Genomic DNA, 16,702 nt, shown 5'->3' with positions numbered 1-16,702 from the left:
CAGAATCCCTCCGAGTATCATCACCATGGCTAATTTCTTCTGATCAGCAACCTTAGCGATTGGCGTCTTCTCAAGTTGTCTAAGAACGTTTTGCTTAGACACTTTCCGATTCTCAAACATCTTCAGTCTGAACTTGTCTTTCCTTTTGTACTCCCACCTTGGCGGATATTCACCGCATTTCAATCCTGATATCAAGGCGTGTTCCACGATGGAGTACCTGATGGGCACTCCATTGATAACAAACCATAGCTCGCAATCATCCTCGAGCAACACTGCGTGGTTGATGAGGAATGCAGCAGGTGCCATCTTCAGTGTCTCTTCGAATTTGGTGTGAAACAGATGCTGAAACTGTGACTCTTTGCTAAAGTACATCCATTCCTCGTTTGTTAGTAGGTCTTTCAGCTTCTTCAGTGTCTGAGCCGGATAACATCTCGTATTTATCTTCGGGCAAAACTGAATTTGATCAAGTTTGTAGATATACGGCGCCTGCAAAACATCAAACATTGTGACCTTTCCGACTGTGACCTTGTGATTATATAAACATGTGACACTGAGACATTTGAGACTGTGACCTAGTGACTCTACAATCATGTGACACTGTGACCTTTGTGACTGTGACCGTGAGACCATAGCATTTGAATCCTTAGGTCATCCGATTCCTCATGACAATCCGACCCATACCGTGTTGTGTCCTATATCACTTCTTTTACTTGACTTAAACTCATCCATTGTGACCGAAAATCAACCATCACACTCGATTTTAACCATAAATTCTCAAACCAAAATTCTATTTCCAAATCCCCAAATTTCAAAATTGCCCAAAACCCTAATGCTCTATCCTTCAAATTTTCCAACCCACACTTCAATCGAATAACAACTGTGTTCATCTAACTCCAAAATTTGCAAAGAAATTGAAGTTTAACTTACCTTGTGTCCATCTAATTCTGAAATCTCCATACGGCTCTCACTTTCGCTCGAGGAATGTGACGAAGACCCAGAACTTGTCATCTTTTCGCAGTCGAACGTTGCTTCTTCTGACTTCTCAAAGAGAACGCGCTGAGAGAAAATGAAATTTGGGGCCCAAAACGGGAACGGTTCGGCGCAAATCGTTACAAGAGAGAAGAAACTGAGGAAAATCGCGAGTTATAGGAGAGAGATAGAGCGCCGAAACGTGAGTGAGGAGAGAGAGGAAGAAGACGCGACTGAAGAGAGAGAGAGAGACGTTGCGTCTTTATTTTTTTTTCAAATTTTGTCTGGTTTTTTGGTCTATTCATAAATGTTTAGGGTTATTTGTGTCATTTGGTATGAAAAGTAGGTTTTTTTTTCAATTTTTTGTTTCAAAGGTAGTAGTAAAAGTTGAAATAGCAGTCAAAGGGTATACCAGATATATTGCCAGTTAAAAAATACAAACTTTATTAGACTGCCATAAATTATAATTCCAATAGTGGTTTCGAATTATATTATTTTCATTACATGTATCAAATACATAATTCAATTTTAATAGATATTAAGATGAAAAATATTATAAAAAAAATTGCTATATAAAAATGTGAGATTTATTTTTTTAAACTTATTTTATAAACAAAATCTAAGAATATAAAAAACAATCCATTACACAGTATACATAATGTGAAAGAAAATTTAAAAATAACACATATAATATGAAATTAACAGTAGATTAACAATACATATATATCTAATAAAAAAAAATTCCAACGGTAATAATATTTATATTCTATCATTTATTTACTTCTTTTATATATATATATACATATAAAGTGATCCAATACTATAATTTAGCTTTGCAAAATATATAATAATTTTATATAAATTTATATCTATAATTTTTCAAAATAAACAGACGAATATCCCGCGCATCGCTATTTATAATATAATAATATACTGATATATATATTCTATTGTTTTGTTATTAAGATGTAATTTGACTATAAATAATAAATTGACAGTTATTTAATCATATATTAAACCTTAAAATGCATATGAAAAGTACAAGTTAATATTTACAATGCATAACAATTGTAGATAAATTTCAAATATGAATATCACTATAAATGATACATGATTGTTGCTAATATTTAAAGTCTAATATTGTGTTACTAACTTTTTGTTCAAGACATATTAATTATTTTACATGAACATGTGACAACTTAAAAAAACATTTAAATAAATTATATATGTATGTATATACATGTGTGTGTATATATATAGATTAATTTATTTTGTGTTTGATTATTTATTTTATTTTATTATTTTATTTTATTTTATTTTAAATTTTTTTAATTATATATAGCACTGAAATGGATGTTAAACAAATATATATAAACTCATGGTTTATACCCATTGATATGTATTAATGTCAAACAAAACATTGGAAGATATTAATGAATACACATAACCTACATCAAATAACATCATTATTTATTAAATTAAGAAGCATAAGCAAAACTAATTTTATTGTAGGATTTAAGATTATATATTCACACAATCAATGTCATCCTACAGAACACTGGAACAAGTGGGAATGCATCATCGATCCCAATATATTATGGTAAGATTTCTAAAGATACGAGAGAAACTCTAAATATATGGGATGAGAGAAATCTATTCCATGAAAATGAATTTATTACCACTGATTTCTTATTAAATCATGAAAATACAATTTTACATTTAATTGTTATATGTTTATAAAAATATAATATTTCCAACAGACAATATTATAGGAAAATGTTGTTAAAGCAAACTCTTTGAACCATGTTAAAAAATAAAAAAAAAACAATAAATGTGAATATATATTTTTTAAAAGTTATTTCAAGATTCTGTCAAACAAAAACATATACAAAATAACAGATAATAAATTATATATTTATTTTAAGAAAATAATTTTATTGAAAACATTAATGTCACCGTTTATAATATTATCAAAAAAAAAAATTCACATACATTTATATTATGATTTGCTAGCAAATTGACAAATACAAACAAGATTTATCAGATTTATCAAATTATAAAAAAAGATTTATTTAGATTTTAAAACTCATAGATTTTCTTATGCAACAAATATTATTGGAATAATTACAATATTTTAAAATATAAATTGTATTAAAAAACTTCACGATACACGTATTCTTTCACATCTTAACTTATTTATACAAATAATATAACAACTAATAATAATTCTACAATAATTTAATTTTGATGTCATTTTCTAATAATATTCATAACAAATATTTTATAAAAATCTAATGAATATAAAAAAACAGAATAACCCGCGCATCGCGCGGGTATATACCTAGTATTTTTAATAACGTGTCATCCAGTGTGTGTTGGCGTGGTGTTACTAACGGAAAGTTAATATCGTTATATGTCGGGAATGAATTTGACAATTATTTTCAAATTGAGGTATTAATTAGTTAAATCTTTAATTGGGGTTTTTTTATGGAAAAAAAATTCTAATTTGGGATATTTTTCTGGAATTAATCTTTTTTAAAATTTTGAAAAGTATAGGGTTTTTTTGGATTAAAAAAAGTATAGGGTTTTAAATTGCGACCAAAAAAAGTATAGGGTTTTTTTTTGGGATTATCCCTTAGATATATGTTAAAATTTGAAAAGTTTGGTTTTTATTTATCAGTTTAAATATAGTTGAGTATTTAATTTAGAAATGAGATAGTTGAGTATTTAACTTGGAAATTTGGTTAAAGTTCAATATTTAATATATGAATCTCCCTTTTATTAATTACAACGCTACGTTTCTTCCTATCCCATGACCACTACAAGAAAATCTTAATATAGCGACAAAATTTGCGACGGAATTTTTCCGTCGCAAAGAAATTACGACAGAATTCGATGAATTTGCGACGGAATGCGAAAATTTTTATTCCGTCGCAATTAGTCGCAAAATCCGTCGCAAATTTACGACGGAAACGTTGTCGTCGTAGAACCAAACATTATTTGCGACAGAAATTTTAAAATTGCGGATTTGCGACAAATTTGCGACAGAAATTTCTGTCGCAAATATTAATTTTATTTATTTTTAAATTTATGTTATTTATTTTTAGAATTTTGCGACAGATTTGCGACAGAAATTTCAGTCGCAAATCTAAATTTTATTTTTTCCCGCTATTTGCGATGAAAAATTTTAAATTTTCGCGGTTTATTTTTCGTTTTGCGACGGGTTGCGACTGCAATATCCGTCGCAACACTTAATAAAAGCTGCGACTTCGTCTTTCTCCCCCAGACTTCGAAATTTTTTTTAAAAAAATCTCAATCTTCTCCAATCTTCTCCAACAAATTGTTTTTCTTCAAAATTCACCAAGGTATGTGTATATATATCGTGTATATAGATTTGTATATGTATGTGTTGTGTATATATATATATGTGAATGTGAATATGTTATGTGTATGTGTGTATGTATGTGTGTACGTATATGTGTATGCGGATGTGTATGTGTTTATGTATGTATATGTGTATGTGTGTGTTTATGTATGTGTGTTGTGTATGTATGTGAATGTGAATATGAATGTGTATGTATATATATAAATGTTTATGTGTGTTTATGTGATATGTATGTGAATATATATATATGTATGTGTATATGTATATGTGAATATGTATGAATGTGTGTTTATGTATGTGTATGTAAATTTTGTGTATGAATGTGTGTTTATGTGTGTTTATGTGTATGTGTATATATATGTATGTGTATGTAGATTTATGTGTATATATATGTATGAATGTGTGTTTATGTATGTGTGTGTATATGTATATATGTGTGTATGTAAATGTATGTATATGAATATATGTGTATGTATATATATGTATATAAATTTATGTGTATATGTATAATTATGTGCATATATGTAATATATATGTATGTGTATGTAAATTTATGTGTGTATATATGTGTATGAATGTGTGTTTATGTATGTGTATATGTGTATGTATGTATATGTCTATATGTAAATGTATATGTGTATGTGTATATATATATAAATTTATGTGTATAGTGTAATGTATGCGTATATGTGTATGTGAATATATGTATATATGTGTATATGTATAATATATTTTTTATATTTTTTTTTAAATTAAAAAAATATTTGCGACGGATTTTTCTGTCTCAAATCCGTAGTAAACGTAGATTTCTTTGTTTTTTTTTAATATTAAAAAAGATATTTGCGACAGATTTTGCTGTCGCAATTCTGTCGCAAAACTCGGATTTTGTCCGTCGCAACTTTGCGACAGATTAACGACCGGCAAACTTTTGCGACAACAATATACAGACAGAAATGATTCTGTCACAATCTGTCGCAAATTTGTAATTGCGACAGATATTCTTTTGTATTTGCGACAGATTTTTCTGTCGCAAATTTTGATGTTTCTTGTAGTGGACATCGCAATATTTCCAATGATCGGAGATCTTCTTACCAGTCTTTCAAGACTGACACCGACAACATTAGTTATGATCTCAAAGCCGTTAATCCAAATTATAGATAAATAATAAGGTTTAATTAGTTGTTATATTCAGTTTAGTGATGAATATATGTAGATAATATAGGTTTTAATACACCAAAAAAGACTAAATAATACATACGGACATGAGGTATGACAATACGTTTTTTTTTTAATATTTTAATTTAATGTGGACATTAGTGGATATGACAAAACGTTTTTTTTTAAATTTTTACTAATGTCCACATTAAATTAAAATATTAAAAAGAAAACGTATTGTCATACCTCATGTCCGTATGTATTATTTAGTCTTTTTTGGTGTAATAAAACCTATATTATCTACATATATTCATCACTAAACTGAATATAACAACTAATTAAATGGTGAGATATTAGACGAATGCTAGATTATTATTATTATTATTATTATTATTATTATTATTATTATTATTATTATTATTATTATTATTATTATTATTATTATTATTATTATTATTATTATTATTATTATTATTATTATTATTATTATTATTATTATTATTATTATTATTATTATTATTATTATTATTGTTTACACATTTATATTATATAGGATTAGATTAATATTAATTTTTACATTTAAGCAACAGTTTTTAAAATAGGTGATAAATATAATAACGAAATTAGCCAAAAAAAAATATTTTTTACTTTTATCATATAAGAAAAGAACACGTTGCATTAAAAACCAAAATTGTAAAAACGGACAACACACGTTCTTATTCAGTTATTTTTTAACAAAAAGGCCAAAGGTTTCACTCATCGCTTATATTCTCATCCACTGACCGCCCTATCCACTATTGTTAATAAATCCACACGTCATTGGGATGATAAACTCAGTAAAACCCCAACCCAGCAAAAATCCAGAGGAGAAAAAAAATGGGAATTGTGACAATCGATGGATTGACGGTTAGGTCGTTCGTAGCGGGCGAAGAACGGTTCAAGAAGAGCATGGACGAGAGATTCATGGCGCTGGATCTGAACCATGATAGAGTTCAGTCGCGGTCGGAGCTGCGGAAGGTTTCGAGCTGATGAGGCTGCTGGAAACACACTTTCGGAGTGGAAGTCATGACACTATGAGAGGAGTTGACGAGGCTTTAGGATGCCGTCTTCGAGCATTTCGACACGGATCAGAGCAGGTTAGTGGATCTGGAGGAGTTCCGGTGGGATATGAAGAAGCTCATGTTGGCGATAGCGGATGCTTTGGGATCGTGTCCGATTACGATGCCACTCGATGGTAATAATCTCCTGAGGAAGGCAGCCGATCTAGAAGCTTCTAATATCCAGAAAGCTTTGGACCGAAGCTATGTTTTCTGTGATGTAACTTTTCTTTTGGTTTGGTAGAGAATTACAGGGATAGAGAGATTCGATTGTTGTGATAAAGAAATGCTTAGATCATGGGAGGTAAGTGCAATATATTTGGGAGACGGAGTTTGGCAAAAAAAAAAATGCAATAGATGAGGTTTTTGGAGCTTTTGAGGGCGAAGAAGAAAAACAGTGATCGTCGCCTGAGATAAAAAAAAAGGCAGTGATGGAGAAAGATATATAAATATTCCAGTGGTTTCTATACAAGTTGTTTGATTTGTTCTGGAGAGAAAAAACAATGATTTGTTATATAATCGATTTTCACCTTAGATTTACATAATTTTTTATTTGATTATATTTAAATTTAAATTTATTTGTTATATAAATCAATTTTGTTATTAGCTGAGATATAATAACAAAAAATATAATTAGGTAAATACATATACAGGAAAAAACATCAACTTTATTATATTAAAAAATCTACTTTGAATTCATTTATATTTACAATTTATGTGTTATGTTGATAATTTTATTTCAATGAAAACAACAAAATAAAACATTACATAAAATTTTTGAGGTAATTAGATATAAAAATATAAATATTAATAGAATATTATAATTACAAAAAGTAAAAAGATCTTTATTATATAGAAATGAAATTGTTATTAATGTTGAGTAAATGAAAAAATATATAGAATAAAAAATTAAAAAGAAAATTAAAAAAAAACGGTGGGAAAGATGTTAGAAAGTTGTGTTCATACAAGGTCACTGCACACAACCTATCATATATATATAGATACATAAATATATATGTGCATATATATACACATACGTGCGTATATACAAACAATACATACATACATATTGTATGTTCTTCTATCATCGCCTATATTTTCAACACATGTATGCATATGACAGTATATATATGAAATGTAGGAGCTACATCTATATATTTTATGTATGTAATTAAGAGAGAGAGAGAGGCATCATGGTAAGAATAAACTTTGAAGAGTTTCTCAAGAAGCTTCATGTCAATAAAACTATGATCAACGGCCAAATACAATCACACGCTCAATCTTATTTCGGCCCTCCGGAATAAAGTCTCACGCCATGCCAACTACCCGATTCCCCAATCACAAACATTCATACAAGGTTATACTTTATTCATATATACAAGCGCTTTTACTTGTGATTCCGGTATACTGATTCCGTTACATTCATTTTATTCTTTTTATCCTCCGATCTGATCAAATTGGGTTCCGACCATTTCAGATTACCAAGTCAACTCGTTCCAAGGGTTTTACTTACTGTAAGTTGGTTTCATTCGAGTTTCGTGAGATTCGGGTAGGGAATGGGTCAAGTAGGTCACGTATGGGGGTCGGTTGCATCAGATCCTGCTTGATCCGACGAAACGAGCCAAAACGAGAACACAAGGACATGGAACGGATGGTCTGTCTAAGCCAGACCGGATGGTCCGGTATGCCTGGTCCCGACGGTCTGGGTGAAGTGGAACGGTCGTTCCGCGAGTTGTGGAATGGACGGTTCATGTCCGGAACGAACGGTCTGCGAGTTCTGGAACGGACGGTCCGCTTCCAGACCGGACGGTCTGGACCCATCTTCTTCCTCGTGACTCTGCAACCCTAGAACCGACGGTCCAGGCCTGGACCGTTCGGTCTAAGCGAACCAGACTTCGGGTTTTTCCAATTTTTGCACCAAATTCAATCACCTACGGCTCAAAACAATCTAATAATCATTATTGGTTGTAATGCTCTATGATGATCCGTGATATGACATTTTGACTATGTATTGATTCATTGGTTTATGAATGCATTACTTTTCCCGTTATATGATTGGCATGTTTGTTATGTTTCGGTAGATATCCTTGAATCATTCATGATGATTCTAAATTCTCTGGTTAGTTGTCATTGTGGGAACAATGATGAATTAAGACCAGCATGAGATGTGATTGATGATGGTGATGATCATATGCATTGGATGCGAATCACAATCATGGGTACTCGTTTGGAACGAGTGACTGGATGACCCGCATGAGATTGTCATATGGACATGAGTCATGACTTGAATCTCATACAACGGTTCGTTCTTGGATCCTCAGACCTGAGATGTCTAGAGTATCTGATATGAGGAGTGGCATGTCTTGACTGCGTCAAACGTCGTCTTTAATCGGATGATCATAACGGCGTTGCTCAGATATGTTCACAAATCATATGTAGATAGTAGACATGCAATACGAGACTTGTCACCTCCTAAGCAGGAGAGATGTCGCTGGCCCCTCTTGGAAATCGGACTGTGAAAATGCGTGGCCACGCTATAGATGAAGTTACATCTATTTTATCAGTCGATTTGCCAAGATGAGTAAGCGGTTGAACTGGAAGGGTGGCTCACTCCATACCCTTGTTCAACATATGACATCGTGAGACAAAGGATCAGAACTCGAACTATTGCTGGCTTTGTTAGATCACCTCTAACTCTATTCTAGGTGGGTGGTCATGGCGTCTTGCTAGAGGCTAACCGTGACTTGTGGTTCGGGAAAGAGTTTCCGAAGCCACTACCACTTTGAATGGGCCTACAGGGTCACACACCATTAGGGATGGATTACACGTGAAGAGAACGACGAGAAGGAACGACGGAACGAGCTGGAAGGGTTCCAGATGGCCAGACCGTCCGGTCCAGGCTTGGGCGGTCCAGCCGTGTCAATCCGTCCGTTCCGCTGAGGAATAGACCGACCGTTCCGCAAGCTCCAGACCGTCCGGTCCAAGTCTGGACCGGACGGTCCAGGCGTGCAGACCGTCCGTTCTACGTAGAGATATGGACCGTCCGTTCCACATAGAAGTCAGCCTGTCCGGTCCAGACCTAGACCGGACGGTCCGACTTTCGGGAAAATTTCCTTTTTCGTGTTTTTTAGGGTTTAGGCAATCTAATTAATTAAGAGAGCCGCCACAAACCCTAAGTGATCAGCCAAACACGTCCTAGACACTTCCTAGAGCTTTGGAGAAGCTTTCTCTTGAGTTCTAAACCCTGGAATATCGATTCCAAGTCAAGGACGTTGTTTTCTCTTCACAAATCCTAGCAGATACGTTCCAAAGTGTTGGAATTCATCCCGTCGGTATGGATACGTGTAGAAGAGTTGTACTTTCAACTCTTGGTGATTAAAACAGGCCCTGGATCGATTGATACTTCCAGATTTTGATAGAACGAGGTAAGTATTCAAATCCACGGTGATATACACGTTCTTTCGAGTTATTGCACAATTGGTTTTGTGTGACGTTTGGCTAGGTTTAGATCTTTTTCTTCCGTTGTATGAAACCTAGAAACCAAACCCTAGATCAATGAGATCGCATGCTAGGAACCCGCAGGAAACCCAACAGTGGTATCAGAGCCTAGTTCTCTGTATATCGCAGTGCATGTTGCTTGTTTGAATGATTTTAATTGTTAGAATGCATGTAAACTATAGATCTTTGCATGTTTTCATGGTTTTAATGGTTAGAATGCATGTAAACATTAGATTTATGCGTGTTTGATTATTTTGATAATTGAATGATGCATGGATGAGCGAGGGTTCTTGGGAGGCTTGACGATGCATCGAAACGGGGATGAAAACCCTAGTTTTCGGGACCCAAAACCGAGATCCGAACTCTGTCCGTCGCATGGACCGATCGGTCTAGAGTGTAGACCGATCGGTCTACACGTGACGGCGGTTATTCTTTTTTGGTCAAATTAGGTCAGACCGACCGGTCCAAGGGTTGGACCGACCGGTCCAAGGGTTGGACCGACCGGTCTGGATCGATGACCATAAGAGGATTTCGGATCACATTCGTCAGACCGTTCGTTCTGGTCTTCGGACCGATCGGTCCAGGTCTGGTGGAACGTTCGGTCTTCGGGGTCGGTCTGCACTCGGTTTGAGAGACTGGACCGATCGGTCCAAAGGTTGGACCGACCGGTCTGGGTCTCGGACCAAGACCGAACAATTCAGAACGGTCTGAACTTGTCAGACCGATCGGTCCACAGGCCGACCGACCGAACAGTTCTCTATATATCGCAGTGCCTGTTGCTTGTTTGAATGATTTTAATTGTTAGAATGCATGTAAACTATAGATCTTTGCATGTTTTCATGGTTTTAATGGTTAGAATGCATGTAAACATTAGATTTATGCGTGTTTGATTATTTTGATAATTGAATGATGCATGGATGAGCGAGGGTTCTTGGGAGGCTTGACGATGCATCGAAACGGGGATGAAAACCCTAGTTTTCGGGACCCAAAACCGAGATCCGAACTCTGTCCGTCGCATGGACCGTCGGTCTAGAGTGTAGACCGATCGGTCTACGCGTGACGGCGGTTATTCTTTTTTGGTCAAATTAGGTCAGACCGATCGGTCCAAGGGTTGCACCGACCGGTCTGGATCGATGACCATAAGAGGATTTCGGATCACATTCGTCAGACCGTCCGTTCTGGTCTTCGGACCGATCGGTCCAGGTCTGGTGGAACGTTCGGTCTTCGGGATCGGTCTGCACTCGGTTTGAGAGACTGGACCGATCGGTCCAAAGGTTGGACCGACCGGTCTGGGTCTCGGACCAAGACCGAACAATTCAGAACGGTCTGAACTTGTCAGACCGATCGGTCCACAGGCTGGACCGGTCGGTCTGGACCTCAGACAATCCGGGATTCCAAAATTCAGGTTTTTGATCGAGCAACCGTTGTGTCGGATCAATTATCAGAATTGGAATCAATGCCTCACATAAGACCAAGCTCGATGACAATCCAGAATTCAGAGTTTTGATTGTGCAATCATTGTCTCGAATCAAATATCTGAATTAGGATCTTGAGAGGGTTCTGGTATCGAATCTAAGGCAAACAATTGTTGTTTGGCCAAGGGCATCTGTACATAGACGACTCAATCGAACTAAGAGTAGTTCAACTGAGTTGATCAGAACAACTTGACTGGAATGACTTGAATTCAGTCAAGGTATCCTGGTGTTCAAGTCAAATGAAGCCTCATGTTTAATCTCAAGCTATTACCACCCATTAGTAGAGCAGCTGTCAAGGCCTCGATCGTCATGGTTACGGGTCATGCCCTAGCTGAGCGTAATTGACTATCTTGGTGAGACAGTATGGAGAAATCGTGATTCTCATAGCTCAAATATGGTTGAGCTTGAATTGGGTTATCAAGTTGGACTTGGACCTGATGGTAAAGATGGGATGAGGAACATGCAGTGATAGCGTATCACTATCTCATACTCATCTAGAGATCACATAGGATGTGATTGACAATGTGTTGTCTACCTAAATAGCTTGGTTTTGAGCGTCATGCCCTAGCTGACTCAAAACATGTGAAATATGGATCCTAACTCACTTAGAAATTCATTGAGGGTGTTTTTCTTAGTGGGAGCCTATCATATTGCATCTATTGTCTGTGTTAGTATGTGTACTAAGCGACTTGCATATTTTCTGTCTGTTTGTTTGTCTTTTTCTGTAGTACATATCTGTTGTAGGAATCTGGTTCATCTCACCATGCGATTTATCCTTATGAAGGATAAGCCTCTGACCACGGCTTCTGGATCGATCATTTATCTTATTGGAAGCATGAGGATGATGATCTGGACGTGTCCAGCTTGATGCTTGGAAAGATGTCCTCGGAATTGCGTGAGCAATTAGATGACATGGACAATTCATTGATGGTTGATCAGTTGAATGTGTCATTCCAAGAGAAAGCTGGGAGCCAAGGGAAGAATGATATGGTGGTTGTTAGAAAGAGTTCCACCAAAAAGAAGCGTTCCAAAGGTAAGGGCAAGAGAAAAGTGACAAGTGTTGTCACTAAGCCTAAGCCTAAACCCAAGAAGGAAGAGTGTTATTTCTGTCATGCTGTTGGGTCTTGGTATAGAAATTGCAGACTCTACCTAGAAGATCAGAGGAAGAAGAAGCTTGCAGAAGCTTCAACTTCTGGTATCTTCGTTATAGAGGCTAATCTGTTTACTTCTACATCATGGGTATTGGATACCGGATGTACCTCGTACATTTGTGCAAATGTGCAAGGACTGTGGAGAAGTAGACAAATGGCGAAGGGAGAAGTAGATCTTCGCGTCGGGAATGGAGCAAAAGTTGATGCATTAACCGTCGACACTTACGATCTCACTTTACCTTCTGGCCTTGTATTGGAGTTGCATGATTGTTATTTTGTACCTGCCATCAACAGGAACATCATATCGATTTCATGTTTAGACTCGGATGGTTTCAGATTTGTTATTGAGAACAAATATATGTCCATGTATAGAGACGATTTATTCTATGGTAAGGGTTACCAGTTTAATGGCGTTTATGTTTTGGAAGATGAACCATCCAGATACAGGTCGATCTATAACGTAAGTACCAAGCGGTTTAAGTCGAACGACTTAAATCCGACATATCTCTGGCATTGTCGACTTGGCCACATCAACGAGAAACACATTGCGAAGTTTTATTCTGATGGACTTCTTGATTCTTTTGATTATGAGTCAATTGAATCATGCGATTATTGTTTGTTGGGCAAGATGACAAAATCTCCTTTTTCTAGAAAAGGAGAACGGGCTACAGAGTTGCTAGAACTCATACATAGTGATGTATGCGGTCCTATGAGCTCACCCGCTAGAGGAGGTTATATGTACTTTGTTACGTTTACTGATGATTTCAGTAGGTACGGTTATGTATACTTGATGAGACATAAGTCTGAAACGCTTGAATTGTTCAAGAGTTTCAGAAACGAGGTGCATAACCAACTTGGCAAGACGATCAAGTTGCTTCGATCTGATCGAGGTGGCGAGTATATGAGCCAAGAGTTCACTGACTATCTAGCAGACTGTGGGATTGTCTCACAGCTGACTCCACCTGGAACGCCACAGTGGAATGGCGTGTCTGAGAGGAGGAACCGGACCCTATTAGATATGGTACGGTCTATGATGAGTCAGGTCGATCTTCCTAAATCCTTTTGGGGTTACGCCTTGGAAACGACAGCGCTTATACTGAACAACTGTCTAACAAACTCGGTTCAAAAGACACCATATGAGATATGGACTGGGAAGCGTCCTATGTTAGCATTCATGAAGATTTGGGGATGTGATGTTTACGTGGGTTACCCTAAGGAAACTAAAGGGTACTGGTTTTACAACCCATCTGAGAACAAAGTGTTTGTTGCTCGGAAAGGATCTTTCTTGGAGAGAGAGTTCGTCTCCAAGAGAGTTAGTGGGAGTAGAATAGATCTCGAAGAAGTTCGAGAACCACAAATAGTCGAAGAACCGGGTGAACAGGTCGAATCAGTTCAACCTGTGTCACAAGTTGTTGAGACAGCACCTCCTAGTGGACCTCGGAGATCTGGTAGAATTCGCCAAGAGCCTACAAGATATGGTTTTCTTGTGACTGGAAACAACGAACTCATGTTGTTAGAACATAACGAGCCTACGTCGTATTCAGAGGCTGTGGCGAGTTCCGATTCCGAGAAATGGCACCAGGCCATGGTTTCGAGGAATCAAGGCAACCGTCACAGAAGAAAATGAATGTCTTATCCAAAGCTTTTAAGGCCAGTAGCTATGGTACTGAACCAATTCTCCGTTTGTGTGGCATTTTGATCAGTCCTAGCTTTGTGCAGGTCGAGGGTCGTGTCTCAGCACTAAATTAGAGCCTTGTGTTGGAAGTGCATCTTGTTCTACGATGCCTTTTACTCTAGAGTGCAAGCATTTTCCTCTTTTGAGAAGTATGTCTGACACTTTCAAGTCATTCTTTATATTGTTTTAACATCAGTCTTTCATACGCCTTTATCTTCCAACGCATGATAAGTGTGATCTTATGATCCAATTGTCCAACTTACGTTGCTTGTCGAGATTCAGTGTGCCTTGTGCATTACCAATCTCGAATCTTAAACTCAGTTTTTACACTTATGGATAATCAAGTCGGCCGTCAAGTTAGTGAACTCCTTCGATCGAGGATCCTTAGCCTGACAAAGGTAATTTTTCCTTCTCCACTCCCTTCAGATGAATTGGGGTTCACCTAATATCTTTGGAACGTTCTTTTCTGTTGGTAGTATGTCCAAGCCGTTATTATAAACTGACATCCTACTCCCGATGCCTACGAGAGTATCTCTTGATTCTGATAAGGTTTCCAACTTCCAAACGCGTAGATCTTCTAATTTCCAATTGATTGGAAGTCAATCCATTCTCAAAATCTATTCAGGATTGATTCTCATCGATACCAGCGGTGAGAGGGCTAGATATTACACTGGTATGGTTGAGGTCGTATAGATTTAGAAAAAAGAGAGTCTTCTGGTTAAAATCGAATTCAAAACAAATGGGTACTTACTCAAACGAACTATTATACAAGGTCATCCTCGTATAGACCATAGCTCATATAGTTTACTCTAGGAATATTTGGAATCCTAACAATGCATCACATGACAAGTAGAGTCAGAGTCACCATACTGACGTGGATGGCTTAGCGTCTTTAGTGACCCACTTAATGACAACTACCAGAAGATGTCATATGCCCGATTTCCTATTGAAGGATTTGAAAAACATTTTGAAAATAGTTTGAAAACCTTTGAAAACAGTTTTCTGATATCAGTTGTTACGCAAACTCCTTCCCCTTGGAAAGAACTGTTGTGATACCATTCGCTGTGACACCCGAAACCCGTGTCCCGCGAAAATCACGAGTTGTGCCACATGGACAACAATAAAATAAATACAATTATCGAAAATACGCGAGATTTAAAAATTCTCAGTTTATGTAAGTATGCAGCGGAGACAAATACAAATACGGTAGTGTAACTATCGAAAAATACAAAACTCGTAAATCAACACTACCAATCTTTTTGAAATAGGAATCTACGTAACTCTTAACCTAAATCTTCTCGGTCTTCCTCTTCACACTCTTGACGCCGCTGTGTCCATCCAACGCTCCTCTTTGCGCTATTTCGAGCTAAAACGTTGCATAACAACGTCTTAAGCTATATGCTTAGTGAGTACTGTTGGGTTTTCCTGGGATCTCATGAGCGAATCCTATTCCTAAGAGATCGGTTCTAGGGTTTGCGCAGCGGATGTAAAACAAAAATTTGATAAAACCCTAAAACCTTTCATGCATGATCTTGTAGAAACGTTAGAACGCTTACCTCAATCGATCTGGGGCCTGTATCAATTGATCTGTTCGTCCGATCACTGTAGGCAGGAAGAATACCTTGCCCTCTACACGTATCCACACGGCGGAAAGGATTCCAACGGTTGGAACTTGTCTGCTAGGACTGAAGAACACGTTCTACTTTGCGCAAAGGATTCAGGGATCTTTCTCTTAGGTTTTTCACTCTCCAAACCTCTCCCTAGGGTCTGAAATTCGTGCCAAAAGAGTTGGGTGGCGTTCCCCTAAGTTTTTCTACATTAAAACCCTAATTAAAGCGAGTTTAGTAAATCCTGACGTCTGGATTGATCGGTCCAGACCTGGACCGATCAGTCTGGAGCTTTTTAACGTCTGGACCGATCGGTCCATGTTTGGACCAATCGGTCTGGAACAATTTTCGGACCTCACACGTTACCTCTGGACCGACCGGTCTACGTCTAGACCGATCGGTCTGGGTTAGCTGGACCGATCGGTCCAGACCTTCTGGACCGGTCAATCTGGCCTCCGCTCCACTGGAATTTTCTCGTCTCTTTTCGCGCATTCGTCCTTTCCTGTGTGTTTGACCCTATAGGCTCATTCGATATAGCAGTATAACACGAAATCTCTTATTTCAGTTATACAAATCATAGGCGGTCTCTAGCAAGACACTATGACTACCTATCTCGAATAGAGTTTGTTCGTGATCTTACGAACGCCAGTGATGATTCCGGTTGATGATCCTTTTGTATCATGATATCAT

At 36.8% G+C, this 16,702-nt stretch overlaps 1 pseudogene; it reads left to right on the top strand.

Moving 5' to 3' along the window:
* Positions 1–6,285: 6,285 nt before the first annotated feature.
* LOC104815167 lies at positions 6,286–7,090 on the top strand (annotated as a pseudogene).
* The last annotated feature ends 9,612 nt before the right edge of the window (positions 7,091–16,702 follow it).

The sequence above is a fragment of the Tarenaya hassleriana genome, unplaced genomic scaffold, assembly GCF_000463585.1.
Source record: "Tarenaya hassleriana unplaced genomic scaffold, ASM46358v1 Cleome221, whole genome shotgun sequence".
Classification (NCBI taxonomy): Eukaryota; Viridiplantae; Streptophyta; class Magnoliopsida; order Brassicales; family Cleomaceae; genus Tarenaya; species Tarenaya hassleriana.
Note: the sequence above shows the minus strand (reverse complement) of the source record. Positions and strands in the feature narration are given on the sequence as shown.